Source organism: Taeniopygia guttata, chromosome 2 (genome assembly GCF_048771995.1).
Source record: "Taeniopygia guttata chromosome 2, bTaeGut7.mat, whole genome shotgun sequence".
NCBI classification, from domain to species: Eukaryota; Metazoa; Chordata; class Aves; order Passeriformes; family Estrildidae; genus Taeniopygia; species Taeniopygia guttata.
In genome coordinates this window covers 62,488,256-62,497,881 of record NC_133026.1, presented here as the reverse complement: position 1 = coordinate 62,497,881, position 9,626 = coordinate 62,488,256, and the positions used below count along the sequence as shown (strand labels likewise).

Below are 9,626 nucleotides of genomic sequence, written 5' to 3'. Positions count from 1 at the left end.
CATGAGTTTTAAAAGTACGTTTTAGCAGTAGATTAAGATGTTGTTTCAAAAGGGGTCAGGGTGATTGCCAAGCCTTTTTATTTCTGAATCACAAGTCGAGTCTTTCTGACAGTTGTTCAAGAATCTCTCAAAGAGGAAAAAAAAGAGGTCTAGAACAAAATCTAAAATCAGAACTCTAGACTGGAGGTCTGGAATTAGATTTGGGAGGTGGGGCTGATATTTTGGTCAGAATCCAAGCTGTCCATTGTCAGCACCACATTACCATCACAGATATCAATGTGTCTTATTATTTCAAGTGCTGGAACCAGCAGGACCTGAAGAAGCTGTTCAGTCTCAAAAGTAATGGTCCATGACCCAAAAAAACTTCCAAGTGAGGGGAACAAAACCAATGAGAAAGTGGTTTAAAGGAAGCACAAAGACACAAGACTGACAAGACTTGTCAGTCCTGGAAGCAGAGACCTTGAGGCACATGAACTCAGTTTTCCAAGCACTGTGTAGTCCACATGGCAGAGAAGACCGAGTAAGTGGATGAGATGGATCCATGTGGGCTGTATGGAGTTGGGGGGGGCAATCCATGGAGAGAGCATGAAGATGCTTGTTCCACTCTCTAATAAGAGGCCTGTGAAGTGGCCTTTGCCAATAGGAAGCAGAAATTCAGACTGATATGCTCTTGTAAATACGCTGGTGACTGCCAAAGACTAGTGGATTTGTCTCTGTATCTTAATCACAGCTCAGAGAAAGCTTGATTGAACAGTAGGTCTTGCTATACTAATTCCAGAATGAAGCATAATTTCCTTCTGCAATGCTCCCAGTCTCAGTGCATTTCATTGGAGCCACCAGTCTCTCAGATGCACTCAGTGGGAGTAGTGGCATTTCAAGCATCTGTTGAGCTGACTTTCAGCCCTCTGCTGCCAGTAGATTCTGTAGGTAACAGTGGAGACAGCAGAAATATCAGCATCAAAGAGAAGAAATTAATAGAAAGAGTGTTTGAAGTGGGATTTTTAAATACAGTTGGTTTTCATGTCTATTCACTAATCTTGTATTGCTGAGACCTAACACTTAAACCAAAGGTCACTGAAGCAGAATAAATGGGCAAAAGTTTTTGAGCAACTCCTGAGGAATAGAATCTCCACTATTGACTTTGAACAGTGGGAGCAGAGGAAATTCTTTACTTCTTGTATGTAGCCAGTACTATGGCCTACAACCCAGGAGCCTCCCCTTGTTATATCTGCTCTCAAGTTTAGCTGTGAGCAAGGAAAGCTGTGGAAAAATGTTTCTTTTAGAAACAGAGTCCACAGTGTTCTGGACTTGACTTCTAATCCGGAGACATGATATTGGCAGCACTGACAAGCTACAGCTCCAGAGGGAGTTTTGGCCTTCCCTCATAAGGGGAGAGGTGGGCAGAGCATCACAGGTGGGAGCATAAAAATGCCTCTTGGGCTTGGAAGGCTGAGCTCTACAATCACTCTGAGCAAAGCTCCAGACCCACATAACATAAGCTGTTTTAAGTGACAATGTAAGTTACTGTGGAAAGCCTATAGTTTTTGGGTTGCTTTGGTGATTACCTATGTCTGTCACATGGCCCTGCAGCTGAATTACAAAATCACAGGACAAGCTAGCAGGGAAGAAAACTGACATTATTCCTGGTGGAATATCATGCTGAGACCCTGACTTCCTGTTGCAAAAACAGGAAATGTGTTTTCTTTTCTGGAATGCTGGACTAGTTTCAGTGCTGAGGCACATTTACAAAAGTGCCTACACCTTTACAATTGGGCAGTTTTCTGTTCTCACTGGCCCCAGAATAATAGCCAAAGAGAGAAAAAAAGCCTTTGAGTAGGTTCATTTTATCTTACCTCTAAAAAGACTGAGAGCATGGGCGTTTGTATGCTTTGGCATTTTGGCCAGTCCACTCCTAAATGACCCAGCTGGTTGGACTGCTACTAGCTGTTCAGAGACACCACTCTATAGAAAGCTTCACTGTCAATTTTTTCAGTATTGAGCTTAAATTTTCCTTTTGGATTCCTGCTGCCTTTTCCCAGAGAACTTTCAAGACAGCCATTCAATAGCAACATTAGGAGTAGGGATGGACAGGTGGTCCTTTCCTTACTTCTCAGCCCTAAACTGTCAAAACTACTTGTCTTGTTTTCTGTTGTAAACACCCCTAGGTGTGATTTGCTAAGGAGCTTTTTTATAAGCAGCAATGAAATGGATTGCTTCAGATAATTTCAAAAATTTACAATATACATTGTTAAAAGGCATATGCTTTTTTTTTCCTTCTTTATGGTTTGTATAAACAGTTTTTTTGTTATTAACAGAATTTATCCATACTAATAAAATTTGAATATTATTCACTCTTCTAATTGAGGGAATCTCGAAGGTCAACTGTTTTGCATTAGTGGTTTGCATTTGAGGGATGATGATGCAGAAGTGGAGAGGTTCTTTCATAGGTATGTGCTGACTAGTTAAATGTTTGGCACAGCTCTGGGGCAATGAAATTACTGCTGCAAGCTTTTGAAGCTGTATCACAGAACAGCAATACCTAAAAAGATTGAATGCAAAGTATATAACCCTAGATCTAGGAGTTTTGTTTGTTTTATTTTTTAAGCCACATATGACTTTATTTGAGCATAGCGGATTACATAAGTTATCTCTTTCTGTACTATTAAACATTTTAAAGGATTTCCCCCCCTCATCCTTAACATATATGCACTCCTGCCTCAGAGGTATTTTCAGCAGGCTGAAAGTACACCCTTTTACAAGTAAGTGTGGCTCTCCAGGCAGAAGTCCAGCCCTCGCAGTGAGCCTCATCCTGGGCAGGATGAAGCAATCAACATCAAGATCTCCACTGAGCAGAGACTCACAGAGGGAAACTTGTTGCTATTTCACTCTGCAGCTGAAGAAACATACAGTAGTGGCAGGGAGCCTTGGGGCAGCTGATTTAAGGACTGATTTTGCAAGCTGTTCCTTACTATCTGACATTCATAAAATTAATCTTGAACAACTGGTTTTCCCACTGAACTCTTCAACTCTGAGCAGAAGAAGATCCTGCTGGCTGGACACGTTCAGATCATCTCTGGAGCTACACAAAATGGTACCACATGCACTGAGATCCAGTGAGTAGAATTTGAGGGTTTTTTTCCTGTCAGTTGTAAGAATCTGCTCTAATCCTTTCCTGTGAACTTAGCTAATGTGAGCAGTAAAGGCTCTCCCCAGAGACAGACTCCCACTGCATTCAGCTCTGTACGGAGAAAATGGGGCTGGATTAATAGAGCACAATTGCTCCTGGGCAGCTGGTTTCTGGCCAACCATGTGGTAGAATAGCCTGGACATAAATTTTAATTTAATGCAGAGTTGCTAATCAACATCAAACATGTGAATGTCAGCAGCTGATAAATTTAATTGGATGTTTGTTTAAGAGCATTAGAGGAAATATGTGCTTGAAGCATCAAAGAGTAAGTCTTAGAACTTCAAACAATACTCTGGTTACATTTTTGGGAAGGGCTGTCACCAGATCTGTGCTCGCTGGCTGCTTCAGTGATACCCCGTTGCATCAGTTTCTGAATCTGCGGGGCACTTACTAAAATACATGTGTACATAAATAGATTATGTAGAACAATATTCATGTATATAAATACAATTCTGAAGAATGATGTAAAAAGAACATTGTCATGGTGGACAGCAAAGACCTAGCTGGGCAATGCAATCATCAAGGATGTCTGCCAAATCCTGATTTGCTCCTCCATGTATCGTGGGCACAGCTCACGATCAGATCATTTGATCACACGCTGCATTCCTAGCAAGACTGTGAATGCTGAGTGTGGCTCTGGTGAGAAGCTGTGATTGAGGGAAGAAGCCAGTTTGTCCAAAGGAGGACACATGCTCTTTCTGTCCACAGTTGTTAGACCAAAGTTTTTTGCCATGGCAAGGAAATATAGGTTAGGCTTCTTGAAGAAAATGCAAACAGTTCTGCAACCAGCAAACAGTTCTGCAAACAGCAAAATGCTGCATATCTGGAAAGATGGAGGAATTGCTGGTCTTGAAGCTCAAAGGAAGGCAGACCTACCTCTTTCTGCATCACAAAAAGCAAGCAGACTAGATGGCTTCCACTTTCTTTCCACACATTCCCATCCCATTGGCTCTGAATCCTTGTTTTCTACCTCTTTTTCACTAAGATCCAAAGTTAGGAGATACATGACAAATGGGGCAGCCATTGGTAGAAGGGGAATGGAGCCTTTGGCAGCTGAATATGGTCCTAGAGAAAGGTATTCCTTCCCATCCTGCAAGGCACTGCAGAAGTTTTGCAGCTCTCAGTTGCTTCCAGTCTCATGTGGAGGATTAAACCCTAAACGTTTCAACTGAAATAGTGGAATGTGCACTCTGAATATGGGATATTGACCTTCCCAGAAAGCTGTATCCTTCTGTGCATCAGCAGCTTTTCTGTAAAGTGAGAGTAATACAGCATTTTCAGTAGGATTGCATAAGTGTGTTAATACTTCAAAGCACTTGGAGGCTGTAGGGATGTGTCGTAAGAGATGAGGCCATAAGAAAAAGATTAATTTTCTCCCCGCAGTGGGGACTGAACAGTGCACCATAAAGAAAGCCAAGGGCTACAAGCTGAGTGACAAGAAGTCAAAACATTGAATGAGCTCTGATTAAGTGACAACCTTTCATTCCTTGTGTTGGATGAAGCAGGAACACCGGGGAAACGTAGCATGGAGTGTTTTACTGAAGACTGTACAATAACTCAGTTTCCTATCACATGAGTACTGAAGTGGGTGACTTGCATCTTTGTGAGGAATGTAAAGCATCCCTATGCTACACACAAGTATCTACCTTAAAATAAGATATACAAACAACCCGGACCACAAAAAAAAAAAAAAAAAAAGCTCTGTAAATTTGATGTCTGTGGCATTTGCCAGGTGCTGGATCTCTTAGTCGGGCACACAGACAAGATAACAGCAATGGCAAGCTGACATTCTCCAGGCTAGTAAGTGCTAGAGATCTGGAGCTCTTTTGCCAGCAGTTATATGTTGATAAATGTTGATGCATAGCAGGGGATTTTTGGGTAGCCTGACTTTATCTCAGACTTGGGAGGGGGCATACTGAAAAAAGCATAGACTTTTTTTGTTGCAGTCTTTGTCCTATGCTTGTTTTGTCTGAAAAGATTTTGGTACCTTCTGTTACTGTCTTGGGCTGCCCAACTACATTGGATCATCTTAGACATAAATTTTAAAAAATAATGATTTCTCATAACCCCATCCTGCATAAATGGCCAAACCATTGTGCATTTTTTGTGAGAAGTGTCGGGCATCTGAAATTCAGTTCTGTTTACAATATTGTGTCACTCTGTATGTACTTGCAGAAATGGCTTGAGACTGTGAAGCAGAAACTGTAGGAAGCTTTAAAATCTCTTATTGCAACAGCTGTGGTAATCAGCAAACCTAAGTCATGCTCTAACTCCTGAATTTTCTCTGAACTTCAGGTATAAATGTGGGGCTTCTGTCAATCATCTAAGAATTGCTATGCATGGTGTAATTATGTGCTAGAAGAAGGGGATATCAACCTCTCCTACAAGATCATACTGCTCTATTTATTTTAACGACTCTATTAGTGATTAAAATTCAGGGATAAATTTGAGTCTCCTAACAGTGTCCCTGTGAATGCACATCTTTCTAGGGAGAGCATGAGTGCTTTGTTTTTCATTCCGTTAACTTGTCTCCAAACATTCATACATCTTTATTTTGCAGGCCATAATCTAGGATATCATAAAATGCCAGGCATGTGAGAAACACTACGATTCCCCCCAAAAATTAGACTGTGCAAGGTACAGGTTCCCACGTGGATGCAGCTGGCATGCAGGTATGACAAGAAAGCATAATGATGATCTGATTCCAGCTAGGTTTTTTTCAGTCTTTGCAAGGAAAACCTGAAATAATGATGCAACCTCCAGTAAAACACATCTCATTCCTTCTTGCTGTCCATGTTAGGCAAATGATGCAACACCTGAGGTTTTTGACACATTGAACTGATCTCACAGCTGACTAAGGAAAAGGCAATAAATCAAAAGTGAGACTATGCCCACAGCTCGATTCAATGGGCTTGATTCTTTTGTATAGTTTCTTATTATCAGAAATTATTAGATCAGCAGAAAAGAAGACCAAAAGAGATTATAGTCTCCTGGGACTCCCTAATTTTAGATTACAGAGTGAGTTAGTCAGATGAGACACACTTAGAATGAGTAGGAACATCTTTCCATGCATGCTTGGGAATTCCTTGTTTCAGTCACAAAAACCCACTAATAAAGCAGTAGCAAAGCAAGAGCTGAAATTCCCCATTTCTGTTTATTTCTGCCCCCACTTACCCCAGTGCAGACACATTTCTGCCTGGTGCCCTGGCTTAGCTACAGCCAAGGACACAAGGTCACGCCTGGAAGATCTTTATGGATGCTATTGATGCTTGCACTGCAGAGCACCCTGCCCAATTAGAGATGGAAAAATCCATATTTTAAATATTTTTTTAACTTGAACACATTGCATCTAGTGCTTGAGACACTGTAATTACAACAATTTGTCACTGTCTGTAGTGTTGCTTCTCTGAAAAATAAACAGAGATCCTACAGTCTTTCAATATGTGCTGACTTTAATCCCTTTTTTCCTGATAGTAACTATCATCCTGAATACCGGTAGGTATTCAGTTAATGGCCCCTCTTTCATTGTGAAGCTTGAAATAATATTTGGAATATAATGTAATTAATTTCAAGGTTTCTTGCTAAACATATTGTAACCCTTTTTTAGTTCAAACAATGATATTAATGATACTTTGAAGGGAACATGGAGTTCTTTGATACTGTACTCCAAGACGTCCTGGTTAACAATAATAAAATATTTCTGCAGTGTGATACTAGCTAGGCCTCTTGCAGAACATCTTCAGGAGTGGATTATTGCTCCTCTGGGACCATAACTCCAACTCTGTCAGCAGGACAGGGCAAAGCCAGCACTTGCTCAGGGTGCTACCAAGGCAGCTTGCAGCACCATCAGCCATCCGTGACTGCTGCAGCACTGGTGAGCAAGGACTGAATCCTAAAGCACTAGCACACATTCAAAAGCAAAATCCCATAAATCAAGTAAGTGTCCACAAAAGAGGCAGGGAGAAAATGGGAAAGGTATTGAACTACCTCTGGGATGCTGTCACCAAATATTAATAGAAACCAAGAATTTCTAGGCCAGGTATCTTTATGAATAGCCCAGTCTCCAAAGCAAGCCCTTAGAGTCACATTAGTGTGCATGTGAACTGCAAAGACTTTTACAAAACCTCTCACCTGAAACAGACAGCACACACACACTCCAGCATCTCCTCCCAAAGGGTGATGTGTGGAAGGATGTACAAGAGACCCTTCCCATCTCAGTCTCTAATAACTGCAGGGTGGCTTAAGATCTGAAGCATAACATTTAATTTCTCTTCTTAAGTTTGTGTAATTATATATAGCTTTATTCCCAGTAGTCACAGAAATGGTCTAGTCTCTCTCTGATTTCTGCTGTGATCATGACACCCTGAGGCACAGAAGTTCTTGCTCTTTGTGAACTCCTTGCCCTCTCAGTTTTGTAGTCACCACCATGTAGAGCTATCAGGTATCTCCTTGCCATTGTGTCTTCAGTTAGAGAGAACAGAATTTCTACACCTTGGATTATTCATAATTTATTATACTTTTCCATCTCCCATTTCTAGCTCCTCCTTGGAACAAGAAATGCCAGGAGTTTAATCACCTAAACTTGGGTCTTTCTAGGTCTTTGACTGCCCCTCTTTTTCCTTTCCAATAAGTATTTTGTTATTCCACAGCCATTTTTTTAGGATAAGCAGCACCAAGCATGCAGTTGCAGGAGGCTAGCCCATTTATTCACTCATTCATTCCTCTTAAAACAATATGACCTTTTTGCATGATAATCTTCATCTCATTGCTTATTCTTGTTTCCTTTTGACAGAAATTGGAGACTGAGCATAAAACCTCACTGAACTATGTAGATTTTAAAAACACATCAGTTCTCCCTTAATTTATGTGTAAATTAAGTATTAAAAAAGAAAAATCTGGATAGAGGAAAAATTTATTTCTCCCTTGCCCACAAGGCAGTTTTTACTGTTCCATGCAAAGTTTAAGGACTTGACCCACAGATGTGTTTTCTTGATCTGAAGCGTATGCTTGAGATAATTAGGAGCAGAAGTAGACTATGGCTTTTTATTTGAAATAAAATCCATACCAACATAAAAGGCTGAGATAAACAGAAATGCTAATCTTGTTTTCTCTTCTCATAGTACTTTTTTCCCCCAGACTTTTATATCTGTAACTTGGCAATACTGCAACAAATAAGGAAATCATGGTTTGAGTGAAGCTATGGCCAAATATATAAGATGCAGAATCCTGTAGACATTTGGCATCACAGCGTTATTAACCTTCAGTTTCATTAAGATCTAGTGGATAACTGTACTTCCAGACTTTTGCATATAGGCATGCATTTGGATAGTAGGACATGTGATTATAAATTTGTGCTTATACAAACACTTCCAGTCTATCAACCATCCCCTGGATGCTGTTTCATAGTGTCAGCAAGTTTAGTGTTTATTAACCATGGGGTGAAACAGAAATGTGAAAGCAGTACTGCTTCTAAGTAGCTTCTCAGTTTACTGTGCAGCACTCACAGCCTAAAATCCACCTGAAAGCAGAGGAAGGCTCATGCAGTATTCAGGATCCCGCACAGGTGAAAAATTATATACACAACAAGCTTGATAATCTGCCTTAGTTTTGCACAGTGAGGCTTAGTTCACAAGAGCTATGCCTGATGTAGGATTTAATGAGCAAGGGAAAGGAGGGGGTGATGGAGAACCTCACCTAAACCAGATTAGGATGCTGGGCTCATACTGCTCTGGAGACTGGCACAAAGCAGAGCATTGACCAGAGCCAGCCAAAACTCTTGTTTCGTTGGTGGTTGCCAGGTAGCGTAAGCCTTCTGAAGGGTTTATTATCCAAGTAACAAAAGAGGAGGGTGAGTTTGCACTGACACAGAAAGATTACATTGCTGAGGTTCATCTCTGCAAAACAATTTTTTTCCTGTTGTTGCTTTTATTCTGTTTTCCAAGTACAAAGAGAGCATGTCAGAAGTGGGAGAGGAAAAGCAAAGCTCAGCCTGTAAAAAGACTGGAATCTTGATCTTAGAGTGATTTTAAGGTATTCTAGAAGTTTTCAGGGGCTGGGAATCTGTAAGTTTGGGCTACTGCCTCACCCTGGGACTGCATTTAAGATCGCTGAAGTCAGTGAAGCTGTGGACTGGTCTCTTATCTGTGGAGAAATATAATTCCCAGAGTAATTGCTCTAATGAAATAATGGTTGGCATGTGATCTGCCAGCTCAAAGTCCTAGTTTCCCAGGGTAAGGGACATGGCCAGCATCTGTATGTTTGGCAACAGCAGGACACAGGTTTTTGCTGCTAGTGCCACCAGTGCTTACAAGCACATAAGCAAGTTCATCAGGGAAGGGAACAGATCAAAAGAGGTTTCTCCTGTTTTTTTTCTTTTTATTAACTCCTTGCATGACCTCTTGGCCCATCTCTCAATTAAGTATCACACTTACAGTTGCAG

At 40.9% G+C, this 9,626-nt stretch overlaps 1 long non-coding RNA gene across 1 annotated transcript; it reads left to right on the top strand.

Moving 5' to 3' along the window:
* The first annotated feature begins 685 nt into the window (after positions 1 to 685).
* On the top strand, positions 686 to 8,186 carry LOC140682314 (uncharacterized). Its single transcript, XR_012053862.1, has 3 exons — positions 686 to 3,113; positions 5,363 to 5,482; positions 5,748 to 8,186. It is a non-coding gene; the product is annotated as an uncharacterized lncRNA (long non-coding RNA).
* The last annotated feature ends 1,440 nt before the right edge of the window (positions 8,187 to 9,626 follow it).